Here is a 22,265-nt window from a genome sequence, read left to right on the forward strand (position 1 = left end):
TTGTGAGGTATTGCATAGTTTAAATAAATCAGCAATGTTCAGTTAGCAACATTATTTATTTTATTTTACAGGAACAAGGCTAGTAGCCCTGTTCCCTCAGTTGAGCTTGAATGAGGATAGGCTGAGAGAGGAACTCATTGACTACCAGGTGACAGATAGCAAGCATCTCCCCAAGAAGACAGAATTGACAGATTCTGGGGCATTCTAGGCAAGGATATGAGGTTCAGTGAGGATAACGTGAGCAAAGTACTACTGTGAACTAATTTCATTTGAAACCACAACAAAACTTTTGTAAATAAAGAGATTTCCACTGGACCATCACTGTCTGTTAAAAAAAAGAAAGAAAAGAAACATGCAGCATATCATCAATGTTTATAGCTCTTCTCCTGGACTGAAGCACAGGCTCTACTCTTCTGTAGAGCTGAGCGTCTTTTTCAAGATGTCTCGCACTCTCTGTGGCTCGTGCAGAGCCCCTCTCAGCGACGGGGACCGCCATGTTATCTGCGTTTCCTGCCTGGGAGAAGATCATGCAGCTCTCGCGCTCGCCGATGGCGGATGCCCTCATTGCGAGCTGATGTCAATGGCGACTCTGCGGACTCGCATGGCACGCTTTCACGAGTCTGCACCCCTGCCCGCCGCGCTGCCGCGCCGTAAGAAGCGCCGCGCTCAGCGAGGCCCTGAACCTCCTCCCACCGAGGCAAGCTCGCCGGTTCGCCTGCCAGCTTCACCGCCCGCTTCACTCGAGTCTATCACCCCCGGACAACGGCCGCTGTCTGCCGCCGTTTCCGTCGCGGATGAGTCTGATGATGTGGAAATAGCGGAGGAGGACAGCTGCTCTATCCTAGCGTCAGGCAGTGAGGATTATCCGAGCTCTGTTGATCTCGCACCCCCTGCTCGCGAAACGTCTGGGAAACGGGCCAGCATTGAGTCAGAGCTGACGCGTCTGCTCTCTCAGGCCGTTGAGAGCCTCGGCCTCGAGTGGTCGACGCCTGTAGAGCCAGCACGCAACCGACTGGATGGCTGCTTTCTAAAAGGGGACCGTGTTGCTACACCGTCTAGACCCGCGCCTTTTCTTCCTGAGCTTCACGAAGAACTCGCGAAATCCTGGTCTGCACCCTTTCCAGCCCGTGTAAAAACTTCTGTTTCTGCTGCATTCTCCGTTGTTGATGATGCTAAAAACAGAGGATACCAGTCCCTCCCGGTTGTAGAGGAAGCTGTTGCGTATCATCTTTGCCCGCCCTCCGCTGGACGGCGCGCTAAGACTGCACTTACCTCTAAAGCCTGCCGCACCACCTCAGCACTGCACGGCCGCGCTTACACCGCCGCTGGACAGGCTGCAGCTGCGTTGCATACAATGGCCACGCTACAAGTTTTCCAAGCCAACCTTCTCTGCAAACTTGACGAGGAAGGACTGGAAGCTGTAAGCGTCACGGATTTAAGAAGCGCCACAGACCTCGCTCTTCGCGCTACAAAATCCCCTGCACAGGCCGTGGGGCGAATTATGGCCTCTCTCACCGTTGCTGAGAGACATTTGTGGCTAACACTGTCTGAGATGCCGGACTCGGAGCGCGCCGCGTTCCTCGACGCTCCCGACGCTCATCTGCTGGGCTCTTTGGATCGTCCGTCAAGGATTTTGCGGACAGATTCGCTGAGGTACAGAAGACATCGCAGGCCATGAAACATTTCCTGCCTAAGCGTGCTAGCTCCACGACAGGTCGCTCTAAACAGCCGTCTGCTCGAAGCTCACAGCCACAGCCACCGCCCGCCGCAGCCGCCTCACAGAGGAAGCAGGCCCGAAGCTCGAGACCGCGCTCTCGCTCTGCTGCCCGCCGCCCTCAACGTGGTCCCCGGCCAAAGATTGACATCAAGCCCGAGGCCTCGAAGTCGTCCTAGCCCTTCTAGGAAAACGACGGTGTTCAAGTCCCGCTGCGGCCAGACTTCCACCAAAACTACCAGCTCGCTCAGTTCCAGAAAATGTGACTGTTCCAGCTTATTTAGCAGTAAACAAGTCGGTAACACGGCCCGCTTGCCTGCTTACAAACGCCGTTGTCACGGCGACCCAGATATATCCCTCAAAGAGTGTAATTTCTGGTATTCCGGCCACGGCCGATGGTGTTACGAGTTGAGAAAAAATGCCCACTATAACGTGCTCATTCCTACACACAAACACAGCTCTTCACACAGAGCTCGCGCTCATAAAATCGACTCAGGTCGATTGCGCGTTAAATGTAGTGAATGTGCCCACAGCCCAGTGCCCACATACACTGCACACTGCATGTCTCCCGGTTTCTGTAAAAACGAAACCAAAACACACACGGTCACAGACCCAGGTTGTGTTCAGTGCTTCCCATGTGCCCGCTGTAGCGCGCCCTCATGCACTCACAGACATGTCAAACCCCGAAGGGTCTCGCCCACTCGCCTCCTCTCAGCTACTCGCTGTAACAGAGTTGAGCGCGGGCGGGCTGCCCGCTGTCATCAGCACGCCCCCCGCCTCGTCTGCCGCAAACACGGCATCTATGTTTCAGCACATAGAAGCTCTTCAGCCGCCACACTGTCACGGCCAGAGCACAGACTTCATTCAACCCCTAGCTATTCATGCGACTGCATGGGCACAGCTTCCCGGGGTGTCAGAATGGGTGCTGAACATTATAAAAAGAGGCTATTCGCTACAGTTTGCTCGACGCCCTCGCCGCTGCGAGGCGCGAGTCGAAACTACGGTGAAAACGGAAGTAGCTCATCTACTTCGAGCCGAAATAGCGAAACTACTGAGCAAAGGGGCCATAGAACCCCTATCTCTAGCTCAGAGCGAAGGGGGCCTGTACAGCAGATATTTCCTGGTGCCAAAGAAAGACGGGGGTCTCAGACCCATCTTAGATCTAAGACGGCTGAACAAAGCGCTTTCAAAGCGCCCGTTCAGAATGATCACGACCAGACAAATCCTCTCGCAAGTTCGCCAGGGGGACTGGTTTGCGTCGATAGATCTGAAAGACGTGTATTTCCAGATACAAATAGCGTCTCGTCACAGGCGATTTTTGAGATTCGCCTTCGAGGGCCAGGCATATCAGTATACAGTCCTACCGTTCAGCCTGTCTTTAGCACCCCGTACATTCACGAAGTGCATGGACGCGGCCCTTGCTCCCCTGAAAATTCGGGGAATGCGAGTTTTGAACTACTTGGACGATTGGCTAGTTCTGGCTCAGTCTCGTACAGAGCTTATGGAACACATGACCATTTTGCTCGAGCACCTCGAGAAATTAGGTCTCACAGTCAATTGGGCGAAGAGCTCTCTGTCTCCCAGTCAGGAAATATCCTTTCTGGGCACAGATCTGAACTCGCAGTCAATGACAGCTCAGTTATCGCCACGACGCACACTGGCCGTTCAGCGTATGACGGAAAGCTTCCGCCGCGGCGCTATGGTCCCGCTCAAACAGTTTCAAAGGATGCTGGGTCTCATGGCCGCAGCATCACCAGTACTTCAGCTGGGGCTCCTTCGGATGCGCCCACTTCAGTTCTGGCTGCAAGCACGTGTGCCGCGCTGAGCATGGACTTCCGGTCTTTTTCGCCTCAAGGTCGATCAGAAATGCATTTCAGCTCTGAAACCTTGGACGGCGACCGACTGGTACCGGTCAGGAGTAAGCCTGAGGACTTCCTCGAGTGTGAAGGTGGTGTCCACGAACGCCTCCACCTCGGGATGGGGAGCGCTGCTCGAGGGCAGACCGTTCTTTGGCCTATGGTCAGAACGAGAAAAGCTCCTACACATCAACTGCTTGGAAATGATGGCAGTCGACAATGCGCTCAGGCACTTCTATCCCCAGATAGCAGGACACCACGTTCTAGTCCGTTCGGACAACATGGCGGTGGTGGCCTTTATAAATCACCAGGGAGGCCTCAGATCCCGAATCCTTCACAGGCTGACGGAACACCTCCTGGTTTGGGCCCAGCACAATTTGCGCTCACTGAGAGTAGTTCATGTGCCCGGCCACTTGAATTTGGGACCAGACAGACTGTCCAGGAACAACGTTCCGGCAGGAGAATGGTCCCTACACCCACAGACAGTCCAATTGCTGTGGAAGAAGTTCGGCAAAGCGAAAGTAGACCTGTTTGCGTCTCAAGAAAACGCTCACTGCCCGATATACTTCTCCAAGAGCATGAACGCGCTGGCCCACGTATGGCCCCGCTGCCCGCTCTATGCCTTTCCACCCATTACGCTCATACCTCAGGTAATAGAGCGGATCAGGGAAAGTGGATGCTCGGTGCTACTAGTAGCTCCGTTCTGGAAAAACCAGGTCTGGTTCCCAGTTCTGATGCAACTAGCGAGCTCTGCCCCATGGCCGATACCACTGAGGAGAGACCTCCTCACCCAGGCCAAGGGCTCGATTTGGCATCCTCGCCCGGAGCTTTGGGCCCTACATGTATGGGCCATCAATGGGTACCCGCTCACCTCCCTTCGGGAGTACTAAACACGATCACGCAGGCTAGAGCCCCCTCTACGAGACGGCTCTATTCCTCAAAATGGTCTGTGTTTTCTAGCTGGTGCACAGCCCGTGGCGTGTCACCCCAGGACTGTGGGGTGACGAACGTTCTTTCCTTCCTACAAGAGCTTCTGGAAAAGAGCAGAACCCCTTCCACGCTCAAGGTCTATGTGGCGGCTATAGCAGCGTTTGTTAAACCAACGCTAAGCCAGTCACTCGGGAAGAACGATCTGGTCATTCGCTTCCTAAGAGGAGCGAAGAGGTTAAACCCTCCCAGACCCCCTTCAGTTCCCATATGGGACCTTTCCACGGTCTTGGAGGCCATGAAAGGTGCCCCATTTGAGCCAATCCAATCTGTGGATATCAAACACTTGTCCTTCAAGACAGCGTTTCTTTTGGCTCTCGCTTCAGTTAAGCGTGTGGGGGACTTACAAGCGCTTTCAGTAAGCGCGACATGTATGGAGTTTGGGCCAAATGACTCAATTGTCAGGCTCAAACCGAGACACGGGTATGTTCCTAAATCCCTCAACACACCGTTCAGGTCCCAGGTAATTTCCCTGTCGGCCTTACCGGTCCCTGAGGAAGAGAAGGACGCCGCTTTGCTCTGCCCTGTCAGGGCATTAAGAGCTTATGTGTCTCGCTCGTCTGTCTTCAGACAGACAGAGCAGCTATTCGTTTCTTTCTACGGACGCTCTAACCCAGCCAGCACAGCCATGTGGGGCCCAAATGGGTTTGACCTGGGCTATCTAACTGGGACCCAGCCAGTTTTGTCCTCGGTTTCCATGTAGGCCCCACATGGGTTTGCCCAGATGAAATGAACACTGCTTAGTGTGCACAGTACAGGCTGTTTAATGTAACACTGAATCAGTGTTGGAGGTAATGAGATAATTAAGTGATTGAATAATGATAGTGCATTATTGATGAACACCTGCTGTTAACAAGCATAATCACTGAAGGAAAGAGAAACACAAGAACTAGGCCTACTTCCAGCCACTGCCTTGGATGAAATCAACTGAAGATAAAATACATTACATCTCTCAAGATCGGATTAAACAACTCCACAAACAGCATTACCAGCTTCACTTATTACTAACCAGACTGACTTTATTTCTGTCAGACGTGTACAGAAAATCTTATTGAGAATTAACAGAGGTTTAGATGTTGATTACTTATTTGAAAGTAATAGTTTGAGTTGATGTTACCATTGTGGCGATCAGTGTGTGCTTTAGTCAGGCTCTTGACTTTTCTCTAGAAAAGTTTTTCTCTGGCAGCTGTGTCTTTTTGTTATGGTGAGACCAGCAAGAGAAAATATAATCAGATGCTGTAAGCTGATTGATTGAGTATAATTGAGTATAATTGATTGAGTGTAGTCATCATGTAGTGGCTTAGCTCATTGATTATGTGTGAGGTTTACATGTTATATGGTAGTATGTTATTCATTTTGTTTTATTGTTGTGATTCTACAGCAAGAGAATAATAGAATTTAATCAGAACGTCAAATGATTTTTAACACACCGTTTATATATTTTGGGGTCCTGTGAGATTTACTCGCACACAGACAACAAGAATCAGCATATGAATCTCAACAATGGTGACATGCTTCATGGTGCAATGCATTCTGGGAGCTATGGATAAGTTTCGTATGATGCACTCAGAATTAGGGCTGGGCGATATGGGCATGATATTGTTATGCGCATCTCATCAGTAAAGCCGGTTCCTTGATTAGTAGTAAATCGCCATCACCTGCTTTCAGATGGAGCAGCATTTACTACACAGCAAAAACTCCAGTGTTAAATTAACACTCAAGAGTGTTAAAGTTAATGAGATAATTTAGTGATTAATTTAGTGATGATTGAACATTATTGAAGACACCTGATGATAACAAGCAGAATCACTGAAGGAGAAAATCTCAAATTGTAAGCCACCATTATGGTGATCAGTGTTTGTTTTAGTTGGACTCTTGACCCTTATATTATTAACTTTAGATTTTGTTTGACTGTTGTATCTGAGTTATAACTGCTAGATGAACAAAGAAAAAAAGTGATCTGATGGTGTTGGTTATATTATGACAATCATCATTTGAACTTGATCACTGTACTCATTAAGAGCCTTCTTTCTGACTTCGATTTATGTTGCTGGTTACAGCATAACTGTGAATCTGCATAAATGCCCAGAATTTTTAATATAATATAAAGGATTTCTTAGAAGTTGTTTAAAAAAAAAAAAATCATTCTTTTAGGCACACACAGACGTCAAGATTCAGTCTATGCATCTCAACAATGGTGACGAGCAGAATATTCAATTATGAAAAGTAAATTACATAGACAATTCAGATCATAATTTATTCATACCGCAATGCATGATGGGAGCCATAAATGAGTTGTGATTGGTGGCAGCCACTGCAACATGCTTTATTATTGTCACCATTGTTGAGATTCACAGGCTGATTATTAATGTATGTGTTTCTAAATGAATTTATGTGAAAGTGTTTTGATCAGAACAATGTTTATTAAATATATTGGATTATAAGTAAAGTACTGATACTCATATGCTGTAGAATCACAGAGCTGCTGCTTATCTCAATAAGTTTCATTTTTCAGATCACAGCATGATTATGTCAAAACATAACCAACACTATCAGATCATACTTTACTTTGTTCATTTAACTGTTATAAATCAATAACAGCAGACAAACAACAGTAAAATTTAAAGTAAACATATAAGGGTCAAGAGCCCAACTAAAGCAAACACCCATAACCATAAGGGTAACTTACAATTTGTGATTTTCTCCTTCAGTGATTCTGCTTGTTAACATCAGGTGTCTTCAATAATGCTCAATCATCACTAAATGAATCACTTAATTATCTCATTAACTTTAACACTCTTGAGTGTTAATTTAACACTCACATTTTAACACTTTACACTCTTGAGTGTGGACTCATATACACTCCCAGCCCCAGGAGTGTTAATTTAACACCACTCCATCTGAAAGCAGGTGAAGGCGATTTACTACTAATCAAGGAACCGGCTTTACCCTACTCAGAATGCATTGCAGCATGAAGCGTGTCACCATTGTTGAGATTCATATGCTGATTCTTGATGTCTGTGTGCAAGTAGAACTTTCAGTAGACCAACATGTGTAAATGGGGTTTTAAAAATCATTTGATGTTCTGATTAAAGTGTGCTGGATCTCTTGCTGTAGAATCACAACAATAAAACAAAATGAATGACATACTACCTGTACAAACCTTACACAAAATATCAGTGAGTTAAGCCACTACATGACAATGCCTATATTCTTATCATCAATCAGCTTACAGCATTTGATTATATTTTCTCTTGCTGTTCTCGCCATAACAAACAGACACAGCTGCCAGAGAAAAACTAATGTTAAAAAGTCAAGAACCCGACTAAAGCACACACTGATCGCCACAATGGTAACATCAACTCAAACTATTACTTTCAAATAAGTAATCAACATCTAAACCTCTGTTAATTCTCAATAAGAATTTCTGTACACGTCTGACAGAAATAAACTCAGTCTGGTTAGTAATAAGTGAAGCTGGTAATGCTGTTTGTGGAGTTGTTTAATGAGATCTTGAGAGATGTAATGTATTTTATCTTCAGTTGATTTCACGTAAACATATAAACATATAAGTAAACATATAATGGTCTAGAGCCCAACTAAAGCAAACACCCATCACCTTAATGGTAACTTACAATTTGTGATTTTCTTCTTCAGTGATTCTGCTTGTTAACATCAGGTGTCTTCAATAATGCTCAATAATCACTAAATTAATCACTTAATTATCTCCTCAGCCCTAAATGTCGCTCCATCTGAAAGCAGGTGATGGATATTTACTACTAATCAAGGAACCGGCTTTACTGACGAGATGCGCATAACAATATCGCGATTTAAATCGCCCAGCCCTAATGGAAACCGAGGACAAAACTGGCTGGGTCCCAGTTAGATACACTGTTAGACCTTACCGGGTTTTTTTACAGTAAAATACTGGCAACACTGTTGCCAGTAAAATACTGTTAATTGTACAGTTCTTTACTGTAATCTAGTTTGTTTCTGTAAAAATGCACTAAATTCTAATTCAAGTTAACTAATTACACTTGCAGAAACCGACTGCCTTAAATTGACCAACTGCCATTTAAATGTATTAACTAAAATTTATAATGCATTAATAATGTGAGCAAAGTATTACTGTGAACTTCTTTCATTTGAGACCACTAAAAAACTATTGAACATAAAGAGATTACCACTGGACCAGCAACTACACAGTCACCGCCTGTTAAATAAAGCAACATGCAGCAAATCATCAATGTTTGTAGATCTTCTCCTGGACTGAAGCACAGGCTCTACTCTTCTGCACAATGGTGACCCAAAAAAAATATTTTACAGTAAACTACTGGCAACAGTGTTGCCAGTATAAACCTGTTTTATAACTTACAGTTTATTACTGTTAAAATACATTTTGTGGGTGTGACTTTTTATCTTAAACTGTTAACCCTTTCAACCCCACAGGAAAATCCACACTACAAAGAGTAAAAGTAACATTGAGACAGTGTTGCAGTGAGATAATAAAGGGAATATGTAAGTGATTGTTGAGCATTAGTGATGAACACCTGCTGTTAATAAGCAGAATCACTGAAGGAAAGAGAAACACAAGAACAGAAAATAGAGAAACACAATAACTACGACTGACTTCCAGCCATTACACATTATTACACTTATTATTAACCAGTATGACTTTATTTCTGTCATACATCTACAGAAGTTGTTATTAAGATGTTTAATTGAAAATGTTTGTTTGAAGTTACCATTATAGAGATCAGTGCTTTCTTTAGTTGGGATGCAGATGCTAAAACATTAGTTTTTCTTTTGCTACTGTGTTTTTGCAAGTCACACTTGTGCACACACAGTTTATGAATGATTGCGGTTATAATGATTATGGTGACAAATTCATCATATTACCGGTTCATTCACTAAGGAATTCATTCTTATTCATGCAGAGTTTTGTCCTCGATCAAAAGTGTTACATTAGCACCACTGTGAAACTACAGCAATAAATTACTATGACTCATTTTTTTTAACACATCATGCATAAACCAAAAAAAAAGCTACACTATGTTATTGAAACACAGAGATATCACAATTTAGCACATTAATCTCAACAATGGTGGCAATATTTTTTATTTATTTTTTATTCATGCAGCAGTGCATGCTGGGAGTTTTATATTATCCTGGAACCCAGCATGCATTGCGACATGAAACTTTTCACCATTGTTGAGATTCATATGCTGATTGTTGATGTCTGTGTGTGTCTGAATCAAGCAGGAGTAAAATAAAATTGAATGCACTATGTGATTGTTATCTTTCCAAAGACCTGATTACAGAAATATTGATTTCATTTTGTAGATATACAGATTTATGCTAAATATGACATACCCATAATTTCAATGAATATATACAGGAAAAATCTGAAAATCAGATAATCCAAGATGACTGTGACATCATCAGAAAAGAATAAAAACACCTGATCAAGTTCCTCTTGACTTTTTCTTACCATAACAAATGTGTTTTATAAACTCACTGTTACAGCAGTCAGAGAGAAATGAATGGTAAGAAGTTAAGAGACAAGAGACCAACTAAAGCAAATACTGATCTCCATCATGGTGACAACAAATTTTATTATTAACTAAATCTCTGTTAATTCTCAACAAGAACTTTTGTACATGTATGAAAGAAATAATCGTAAACTGGTTTGTAAACTGGTTTCACACTCAGTGTTGCTGGAAGTCAGTTGTAGTTTTTGTGTTTCTCTTTTTTCTGTTCTTGTTTCTCTGTCCTTCAGTGATTCTGCTTATCAGGTGTTCATCAGTGTCTCAATTCACTCACTTCTTTTCATTCACTCTGTCAAGTGGACTATATTAGTGAACTAATGTAGGGAATAGTGAATGAGGGTATAGGGTGTGATTGGGAAAACAGCCTCTGAGTGTCGACTTTGAGCACTGTTAATTCACAGTATATTCCTGTAGGCTACTTTTGTTTTCTACGGTATATTACTGTTTTAATGGAAAATGGTATGATACTGTCAGAATTACGCCTTTTTTTACAGCAAGGGCTAACAGTGTAGCCCAGGTCAAACCCATTTGGGCCCCACATGGCTGTGCTGGCGGGGAAGGGGCTAGCTGTAACGAAACAGACCCTATCCAGATGGATAGTGGATGCCATAGCGCTGGCATACATCTCTAAGGGCCTACAGTGCCCATTAGGTGTCAGAGCGCACTCCACAAGAGGCATGGCCTCTTCGTGGGCTTGGTCCAGTGGGATTTCTCTACACGATATCTGTATGGCGGCAGGCTGGGCCTCCCCGTCTACATTTATCAGGTTTTATAACCTGGAAGTTCCCGCTTTGCAAGCTAAGCTGTTGTCGGTCTAATAAGCCAGTACTATCTGCCCCGAGGTCGGCTCAGATGCTGGAAACTGTTCGAGCAATGCTCACGGATCGATCATACAGCCCTGAGGGCAACTGTAAGACCCATATTTTTCATCAGATCAGGCCAATAACTTTGCCCTGACTGCGTGGAACACTATTATTATAATGCTCCCTGGTGGGATGCTTCCTATTCAGGAATGATGCTTTAGCCTCTCTTCCTGGACTCTCTGTGAGTCCCTGATGATCATGTACCATATGGGCCCCGGGCACATGCCCTTGGGACTTTGGTATTAGATCTCAAGCACGCACAGCGTTTTACATTGTGTTCCCCAAGCGTAAGTTCTTACGCAGTACGAGAGAACCTCTCGTAAGAGAACGTACTCGGTTACTAACGTAACCTCGGTTCTCTCTAGAGAGGGAACGAGTACTGCGTATCCTTGCCGTGCCTGCAGTTCGCTCTGGTTCGCTCCGGCGATGAAAACCAGTGAACCAGCCTCTCGACGCTATATTTATAGCCCTAGGCCACGCCTATTTCGGCGGGACGCTATGCAAATGGGCGCGAAGCACCCCCATTGGTCAGGCGTCAACAGGGCCTCTCTCGATAGGCTGCTGCAGTTGCCGCAGAGCAGCCAATAGGCGCGCAAAGGTGCCTCGCCTATGTCTGCATGCTGCTGCAACGCGTTTTGCATTATATAAAAATTAAAGGATCATTTTTGGCTTCAATATCTCACGGAAAGAGACTTTCCCCCAAGCGTAAGTTCTTACGAAGTACTCGTTCCATCTCTAGAGAGAACCGAGGTTACGTTAGTAACCGAGTACGTTTTACAGTAAACTACTGGAAACAGTGTTGCCAGTATATACCTGTTTTATAACTTACAGTTTATTACTGTAAAATACATTTTGTGGGTGTGTCTTTTATCTTACACTGTTAACCCTTTCAACCCCACAGGAAAATCCACACTACAAAGAATAAAAAGTAACATTGAGACAGTGTTGCAGTGAGATAATTAAGGGAATATGTAAGTGATTGTTGAGCATTAGTGATGAACACCTGCTGTTAGAACAGAAAATAGAGAAACACAAGAACTACAACTGACTTCCAGCCATTACAGATTATTATTAACCAGTATGACTTTTTTTCTGTCATACATCTACAGAAGTTGTTATTGAGATGTTTAATTGAAAATGTTTGGTTTGAAGTTACCATTATAGAGATCAGTGCTTGCTTTAGTTGGGATGCTGATGCTAAAACATTAGTTTCTGCTTTGCTGCTTGAGCTGTGTTTGTGCAAGTCACACTTGTACATACACACACGTATGAATGATTGCGGTTATGATGACAAAATCATCATAGTGCCTGTTCATTCGCTAAAGAATTCATTTTCACTCATTCAGAGTTTAGTCCTCAATAAAAAGTGTTACATTACCATCACTGTGAAACCACAGCAATAAATTACAATGACTCATTTTTTTTTTAACACATCATGCATAACCAGAGAAACAGATCTACACTTTCTATTAGAAACACAGAGATATCACAATTTAGCACATGAATCTCCACAATGGTGGCAATATATATTTTATTCATGCAGCAGTGCATGCTGGGAGTTTTATATTATCCTGGAACCCAGCATGCACTGCTACATGAAACTTTTTATTGTCACCATTGTTGAGATTCATGTGCTGATTGTTGATGTCTGTGTCAAGCAGGAGTTAAAAATGTTTTAATGCACTATATGATTACGATATTCTTCAGAAAACCTTATTACAGATATATTGATTTTATGTTGTAGATTTACAGATATATGCTAAATATGAAAAAAAATCAATTTCGAAGAATAAATACAGGAAAGATAAGAGAATCAGACATGTCCAGGATGATTGTGATATCATTACAAAAGCCAAAAACACCTGATCATCTTCCTCTTGGCTCTTTCTTGCCACAACAAATGTGTTTTATGAACTCACTGTTACAGCAGCCAGAGAGAGATGAATGGCAAGAAGTCAAGGGACAAGAGACCAACTAAAGCAAATACTGATCTCCATTATGGTGACAACAAACTTTATTATAAACTAAATCTCTGTTAATTTTCAACAAGAACTTTTGTACATGTATGAAATAAATAATCGTAAACTGGTTTCACACTCAGTGTTGCTGGAAGTCAGTTGTAGTTCTTGTGTTTCTCTTTTTTCTGTTCTTGTTTCTCTGTCCTTCAGTGATTCTGCTGATCAGGTGTTCATCAGTGTCTCAATTCACTCACTTCTTTTCATTCACTCTGTCAAGTGGACTATATAAGTGAACTAATGTAGGGAATAGTGAATGAGGGTATAGGGTGTGATTGGGAAAACAGCCTCTGAGTGTTGATTCTGAGCACTGTTCATTTACAGTATATTCCTGTAGGCTATTTTTGTTTTCTACGGTATATTGCTGTTTAAATGGAAAATGGTATGATATTGTCAGAATTTGGCCTTTTTTTACACCAAGGGTTAACAGTCCAGGTAAAATGAGTGTTTTCTTAAAATACTAATGAGAATTTTTAATTAAAGTATATTACAAACTTTTAATTTAGACCCTAAAGAATCATATTAGCTTGTACAAAAATGGCATTATATGACCCCTTTAACGTTGTATTCAATTCTCGTTGCAGATTTATATCGAACTGTCCATTTAAAACTCATCATTGTTTTATGATACACTAGTTGCAACCTAAACCACGAAGGGATTACCACTGTATTCTGTTTATTTTTAAATGTGTTTATTCCAATTGTCCTGCATACCTTAAACAGCACTTAATACCCTATTGCTCTACATACTCACTTAGACACCTCCAATGTCCAACATTTTTTTACGGTACCAAGGTTATTTTCTGTAGCTGGTAGGAGAGCATTTCAATATAAAGCCCCTCATGACTGGAATAACCTTCCTCTTTTTTGAGGTCTATTTCTACATTTGGTTTATTCAAATCGTCACTTTGATAACATATAAACTAATTTAACATTTAAACGAACATTTGATAAAAAGATAACAATTCACACCATATTATTAGGAATAATAATTAAGCGGCCTTTGTAAATAATCCAATGTTGTCTTTAACAGACAGGCCTTTTTAAAGGGGTCATATAATGCCATTTTTGTACAAGCTAATATGATTCTTTAGGGTCTAAATTAAAAGTTTGTAATATACTTTAATTAAAAATTCTCATTAGTATTGTAAGAAAACACAAATTTTACCTGGTCAAAAACAGCTCTGTTTTCAGCACGCCGTTTAAGTGCATGTAGGGCTGGGCGATTTAAATCGCGATATTGTTATGCGCATCTCGTCAGTAAAGCCGGTTCCTTGATTAGTAGTAAATCGCCATCACCTGCTTTCAGATGGAGCGGCATTTAGGGCTGAGGAGATAATTAAGTGATTAATTTAGTGATGATTGAGCATTATTGAAGACACCTGATGTTAACAAGCAGAATCACTGAAGAAGAAAATCACAAATTGTAAGTTACCATTAAGGTGATGGGTGTTTGCTTTAGTTTGGCTCTAGACCATTATACGTTTACTCTAATATTTACTGTTGTTTGTCTGCTCCCATACAAAAATGTAATATATGGCCATATATGTACTTATATTTTAAATAGCATGACATATATCTATACATATATTTGACTTATATGAGAACACAATATATGCCTGCAACATATATCTATACATATATTTGACTTATCTGAGAACACAATATATGACTGCAACATATATCTATACATATATTTGACTTATCTGAGAACACAATATATGACTGCAACATATATCTATACATATATTTGACTTATCTGAGAACACAATATATGACTGCAACATATATCTACATATATTTGACTTATCTGAGAACACAATATATGACTGCAACATATATCTATACATATATTTGACTTATCTGAGAACACAATATATGCCTGCAACATATATCTATACATATATTTGACTTATCTGAGAACACAATATATGCCTGCAACATATATCTATACATATATTTGACTTATCTGAGAACACAATATATGACTGCAACATATATCTACATATATTTGACTTATCTGAGAACACAATATATGCCTGCAACATATATCTATACATATATTTGACTTATATGTTGCAGGCATATATTGTGTTCTCAGATAAGTCAAATATATGTATAGATATATGTTGCAGGCATATATTGTGTTCTCAGATATCTCTACATATATTTGACTTATCTGAGAACACAATATATGCCTGCAACATATATCTCTACATATATTTGACTTATCTGAGAACACAATATATGCCTGCAACATATATGAACATTTATGTGTCCAAACATGTGAAGAAAATATTTGAGTTCATCCATATATGATACATTACAGTATAGTATTGGTTTCTCGCATATATGGACAACATTAATTAAATATGTGACATACATATTTGTTTTCAACATATTTAATAAATGTATGTAAACATACACTGTAACCCTTTACTGTAAATTTACAACGAATTTCTTACAGAATTGTACTGTATTTCCATAATACAGTATTAAGCTGTATCTTTTACAGAACAGCTGTAAATATACAGCACATTTCTGTTTTCGTCCTGATAAATTCGTTACCATCATACTGACTGAAAAGTCATTGCATTGTGGGATTGATTTCTTTCGCGCTCAATTCAGTTCAAATGTGACGCGTCATGCGAGCAGCAGCAGACAGTAACGTTAGGCAGCTACAACAGGCAAACTCGTTTTGTCAGCGGGATTCAACTGAACAAATAATCATTCCTGTTATCAAGATAAACAATGTCTGCGAATCTGTGAGCAATTTTAAAGCTTTTTTGAGGTTCGGTTCGTGTTTCAAACATTAGTTGCCTGTGACGCAGCAGAAAATGGACGACGTTAACGGTAGCAGCTACCTGAAGACGGATGGAAGAATTTGTTATTGAATAATCTAACCTGCGCGTGACGATAAGTGGGATTTAGAGTTTGAGAGGATGGAGAATTGTTCAACTGAGTGATACGGTAAGCCAATATATAAGTTTTTTTTTTTTTTTTTTTTTTTGCGTTTCTACATTGTTGTATTTGGTTTGATTTTGCGAACGCGGTTTAACGTGGCCGCGCAAGCAATTCACTGACTCTGTTCCACCTGTTTACCAAGTAACGTTAACTTCGACATTTCATATAATTGGCAACCTTTACCATGCTATTTGCATGACGTGCATTTGATATATATTTTTTTCGTTTTAGGCTTTGTAATCTGATGGCCATTGTTAATGTAAGTGCTTTTAAGTAGTGTTACAGTTATAGTCTATGTGGTAAAAAAAAAAAAATGCTGTCAAATTCTCTCAGTTCTGTGATCGTGCTTTTGAATCGTTGTCAGAATTTTGCTAGCACATGAAAATCCATGTTCCTAATGCTGTTTTCAAATGTAGTAGGCCTATTCCTGATTGCCATCCCATACAACTAACGTTACTCCCTAATTCAAAGAAGTTAGACGGTGTTATCCTTCAAGCAGATAAGTAGAGATTGTTCAGCAAATCTCATTAATTTGTAATATGTTTTATGTTTTGGTTCTGTTGATCAAGGTTGTGCTGTCCTTTTTAAAAATTGTTTCAGGAATTTGCATCGCTGATGTCCAGCAATCTACATTTGCCAGAAAGTCCACGACTTATTTCCTGGTATGTAAACATTAAAGGGGTAGATGAAACCTAAAATGAAAAGCCATCAATTACTCACCCCACTGCAAAATATGTTTTTCTTAATTAGTGTTTTTATTTTGTTTCCAGTCCAGATATCTACAATTCTTACATGAAGATGCATTTAATAGACACGTAAAAATTGTCTTGTTTTCTTAAAGAATAAGTCAAAATTAAGTGAGTTTATGCTTAAAACAAACAAAATTATATGCCAGTGCATTTTAGCATTCTAACCAATTTTAATTTTTAGTTGAAAAATGTAATTCATAGAACTATGAATAGACAACTCAGGGTTTTTCCTGGGTCAAAATTGGTCTTCGGTGGTGGCTGACCGACATGGTCATCCACACACAGCAAAGAGTACCCTAGTACCCACATGATCCGCAAGCCCAATATTGACAATAAATGTTCAATTTAAAATAAATACAAAGAAACAGTTTGTGATTTTTTTTTTTTAGGTAATTTACTACACATTGTCATAGGCCTATACATACTGTGGATTATTAAGGCTAAATTTTACTAAACACTCTTGCTAAATTAGGTAAGCACACTTACTTTCTCATTTCAGATTAGGGGTGAGAATCTCTAGGCACCTCACGATTCGATTCGATTACGATTGAGAGGATAACGATTATCGATTATTAACGTTTTTTTTTTAGCAAAACGTTTAGAAAAGTATTTATGATGACCCATAACGAACTTACTTCCATCTTCCTATATTAATTTTATTAATAAAACAAATGGAAGTTATTTGAACATTGCAAAGAACCAACATGAAAATAAATGTGTGCCTGTACTAGCAGCATACTTGTAGTAAATTAATACCAACTTCAGCATATTCTGAATCTCTAGCATTTAATAATAGACTTCTAACCAACATCCTCCTGTTATTTCCAATGAGCAATATAATCCTTCAGACAAAAAACATTTTGCTGTAGCAAATTCACAAACAGTTTCCGTTCAAAAATATAGAATGATGTACCAGCAGCTCTCATATAATGCTTGTGGACTTATGCATATTCTGAATAATTAGTAACATACAAAGCCTCTCTTATTCACAACTAAATAATAAAGAGGTATGACTTGAAATGTTTGCTGTATACCACAATCAAAAACAGCTTATACAAAAAAAGTGAATGAACATCTGCAGAGAGCACAGTCAAAATGTAACTTTTTGTGACTGGCATTGAACATATTGCAGGGCAGTATAACGTACGTATAACAGATCGGTTTACAGTATATTGATGTGAAAACTAAATAGGCTACTGAAAGCAGCTTTTATACAAAAAATACTAAATAGGTAACAATGAAATTGCCAATTTTCCATACGCTAGCTTTTAACGAAGATGGTGCCGTTCGAATTTGGCGCTCAGGCATCATGCGTCTGTTATGTGCGCGAGTCATGTGCGCGAGTCTGTTAAATGCGCGCCACAGGCTGCACGCGCACTGCACGTCCGCTAGAGTTCCGCCTTTTGCGTTTCGTCAATATTATGTTTTTTTAGAGATTTGATTTTTTTGACATTTGTGAATCGATTCAGAATCGTCCACGTCCGCATCGCGATGCATATAAGAATCCGCGCGGTGCTGTGATCGTTCTCTCCGTCACTCCGTCAGTAGCCTGCTTCACTCACAAAACCCAATTACAGATCAAATAAGGCTTTGGCGGGACAAAAAATTGTTTTGGCGGCCGCCAAAAAAATTTCAATGTAGGAAAAACCCTGAACTACATCGAACCACAGTGGAACCCACAGTAGTTATTTTAATTATTAATATTATTTATTTATTCTTTATTTATTCTTTATTCCATTACAGGTCAATCTCTAAGCAACCAGTGCTGGATATTAAGTTTGGAAGGTCAAGGTGTGTGTGAAGGATCACAGCCTCTTCATCACTGGCCTGGCAGCGCTGTTTGCCTCCTCCTATAACTTCAGCTTGCAGTACCAGGAAGAGGCAGCACCTTGAGTTTGTTCAGAGGTTAGTCATTGGCATATTTGCCATTCATATATATATATATATATGTACATATATTAGACTGAATTGTGTCACTAACCTTGACTTGACAGTATTTATTATGTTGACTACTGGTATGAACAATATGGCCCTGGTTTCCATACAGGGCTTAGCTTAAGCCAGGTCTAGGCCTTAATAAAATGAGGGTATTTAAGCATATTTTATAATAATGTATCATAAAAAAATAAAAATAAACATTACTGGTGTGCATCTTGAGATAAAACAGTGGCAGTCATATATTTTAAGATATGTCAGTGCAAGTTGTTTTCAGTTGAAGGATTAGTGAAAATTCTGTCAGTAATTACTCAACCTCATGTCGTTCCAAACCTGTAAGACCTTCGTTCATCTTCAGAACACAAATTAAGATATTTTTGATGCAATCTGAGAGGTTTCTGAACCACCCATAGACAGCAACGTCTTTGCAACTTTTAAGGCCCAGAAAGCTAGTAAAAACATTGTTTAAATAATCCATGTAACTAGTGCAACCTTAAAGGAGAACTCCGGTCAATTTTAACATTGAGCTAATTTTTTTGTAAATTTGGAGTGCTGTCAGTACAGAGAACAACGACAAAAATCGCTGTTGCCTACACCGTGTTATCCTCTTTTTAAAATTTGCACCCTGTTGACTTCAAGTTTTAAACCTGCTTTTAGCCTCTTAACATCCTTGATGTGTCATACAAGTGCCCAGCCATGTGAGTGATTCCTTCAGAGTGAACACGGGTGAATCTGACTGCAGTAGATGTGAAAGATATCTTGTTGAAACATCTACAAATGTTAATTAAATCTACAATTTAAGGTGGCAAATATTACCCCTTAATAAAAAATGTTAATTTCTGTCACTGCTGTAAACTGACCACTGCATAGAATATGAAAAATATGAATATCTTTGTCAGTCAGCTGTCAACAGGCCTAAACAAGCCATGGCACCAAGCACAGAAACACAATCAGTAAAATGTTATCTAATTATTATCAAGAAAACTTTGAAAATATCGATCGAGACATATTTTGTCAATATTGCACACCCCTAATGCATGGTATTAATTTTGATTTCTTCGGGTCTTAAAAAGGTCTTAAAAAGCCTTAAATTTGACTTTAAAAAATGTGCAGAAACCCTGCTTCATAATATTTAGGTTGAACCACTATATATTTACCAATGTTTTTACCACTTTTCTGGGCTTTGACAGTTGCAATGATATTGATATCAATGGAAGGACAAAACTATCAGATTTCATCAAAAATATCTTCATTTGTTTCCCGAAGATGAACAAAAGTCTTGAGGGTGAGTAATAATGACAGAATTAAAATTTTTGGGTGCAAACATGCATTTTAGTCTGGTAAATCATGTTGTCATATATGCAATAAACATTGCAAGGCTTGCAATTAAGTTAAATTATTTCTGTCACAAAGGTTTGGGCTGGATTCTGGCAGTGTGTGCTCTATATAAACGGAGAGTCTAAAGACTGCCTTTCCACTGATACTCTGATGGCACCGGATGAGGGGATGATATTGTTAATGAGCTGGGTGATGAGTAGACAAAAGTTGTAGAATAAAACTTTAAATCTGGCAACCCCACTTCCAAAAATGTAGTTAGTTGACAGTGCGCATGTAAACAGACACATTGAGTTGATGTATTTTACCAGGGCAGAAAAAATATCAGTTATTGATCACAACATCCAACATTGCATTATTTTTTTTTCACAACATCCTACATTGCATTTTTTTTTATGTTGTTCAGTTTTAGACAGCTTTTGTGCTGTATCTCTTTGTCAAAATATATACACTCAGTTAATAATATTTAATTGTTGTTTTTTTCTGCCTTTTAGACGCTTTCTTGACATCAATCCTGAACGTGGATCAAAAACAAAGAAAGGACAAGTAACTTCAAAGAAAACTGGCCAAGTTGTGCAAAACAAGAACACCACTGTAAGCCTACAGGTGTCCTCACTTCTGCGAAACCTTGCAGACTTTGAATGGGATTTCGTTTGCACTTTTATGGACTTCAAAAAAGAAACAGCATTTCACTGTCGTTATAAAGCTTGGAAGAGCCAGGACATTTTTTAATAGAACTCTGATTGTATTCGTCTGAAAGAAGAATGTCAGATACACCTAGGATGACTTGAGGGTGAGTAAATCATGTGCTAATTTAAATTTTTGGGTGAACTATTCCTTTAATTAAGTGCTAACTGTTACCTGTTTGTTAAGTGTTAAAATTGCATTTTATGTTTAAAAAGTAATTCAGCCAACATGTTCACAGAAGGCAATTTAACTAAATAAATGTTTTAAAACCCAGAAAATGTTGTTTTCTTTTTCCTAGTGTGACTACTCTTATGAAACCTTAAAGTATAATATTTTAATTATGTAATAATAAAAGCAGTATTCCCTGTAAAAATACAATTTATTGCTGTCGACAAGTTGTGAAATGTGTATACTGTATTTGGTAATTACAGTGGAGTACTGTAAATGCTGTTTACTGTAGTAGTGTTGTAAAAATACAGTATGTGGATGGCAACCCAGCTGCCAGTATTTAACTGTAAATTTACAGTGAAAAGTTTTACAGTGTACATGCATGTGATACTGATGAATTTTTAAAGCTGTGGCATATGGTTATGGTACTTTGTGGATGTATTTGTCAAAAATGACAAAGAAAACACTGCATTATTGTATTAATATACTATATTTGGTATTCACACAATAGACAAAATCTCCAACTATAGGCATTTAATTTCAAGGCATTCAGATATAAGATTTGTATCCCTAATATATGTTAAAGTATGTACTATAGAAATAAGTACATATGCATGTATAAATATATGCGTCATATATGCATGTATACATATATGCGTCATATATGCATGTATAAATATATGCGTCATATATGCATGTATACATATATGCGTCATATATGCATGTATACATATATGCGTCATATATGCATGTATACATATATGCGTCATATATGCATGTATACATATATGCGTCATATATGCATGTATACATATATGCGTCATATATGCATGTATACATATATGCGTCATATATGCATGTATACATATATGCGTCATATATGCATGTATACATATATGCGTCATATATGCATGTATACATATATGCGTCTTACATATATTTCACATTTATGTGCATATACGGGAAAATATATGGCACTTACATGAAAACGGCCATTTTTGATATATTTTGAAATATATGTTTCATATATGTATATGTGTTTTACATATATGAATTTTGCATATATTCTCATATATGCAGCAGACATACATGGGCACTAACATTATATATGTAATTTACATATATTGACATATATTACATTTCTGTATGGGCTGTTATTGATTTATAGCAGTTAAATGAACAAAGTAAACTGTTATCATATAGTGTTGGTTATGTTTTGACATAATCATGCTGTGATCTGAAAAATGAAACTTATTGAGATAGTTTGGTTTAACTTGTTGGCTGCAGTTTAGTGATTCTGCAGCCTATGGTTATCAGTACTTTACTTATAATTCAAAATATTTAATAAACATTGTTCTGATCAAAAGACATTCAGATAAATTCATTTAAAACACAGACATCAATAATCAGCCTGTGAATCTCAACAATGGTGACAATAATAAA

At 39.5% G+C, this 22,265-nt stretch overlaps 1 long non-coding RNA gene across 1 annotated transcript; it reads left to right on the top strand.

Moving 5' to 3' along the window:
- The first annotated feature begins 15,889 nt into the window (after positions 1-15,889).
- LOC311285832 lies at positions 15,890-20,665 on the top strand. The gene is made up of 3 exons (XR_014626441.1): positions 15,890-16,610; positions 18,441-18,602; positions 20,462-20,665. It is a non-coding gene; the product is annotated as an uncharacterized lncRNA (long non-coding RNA).
- The last annotated feature ends 1,600 nt before the right edge of the window (positions 20,666-22,265 follow it).

Source organism: Rutilus rutilus (genome assembly GCF_951802725.1).
Source record: "Rutilus rutilus genome assembly, chromosome: 2".
In the NCBI taxonomy this organism is placed as follows: Eukaryota; Metazoa; Chordata; class Actinopteri; order Cypriniformes; family Leuciscidae; genus Rutilus; species Rutilus rutilus.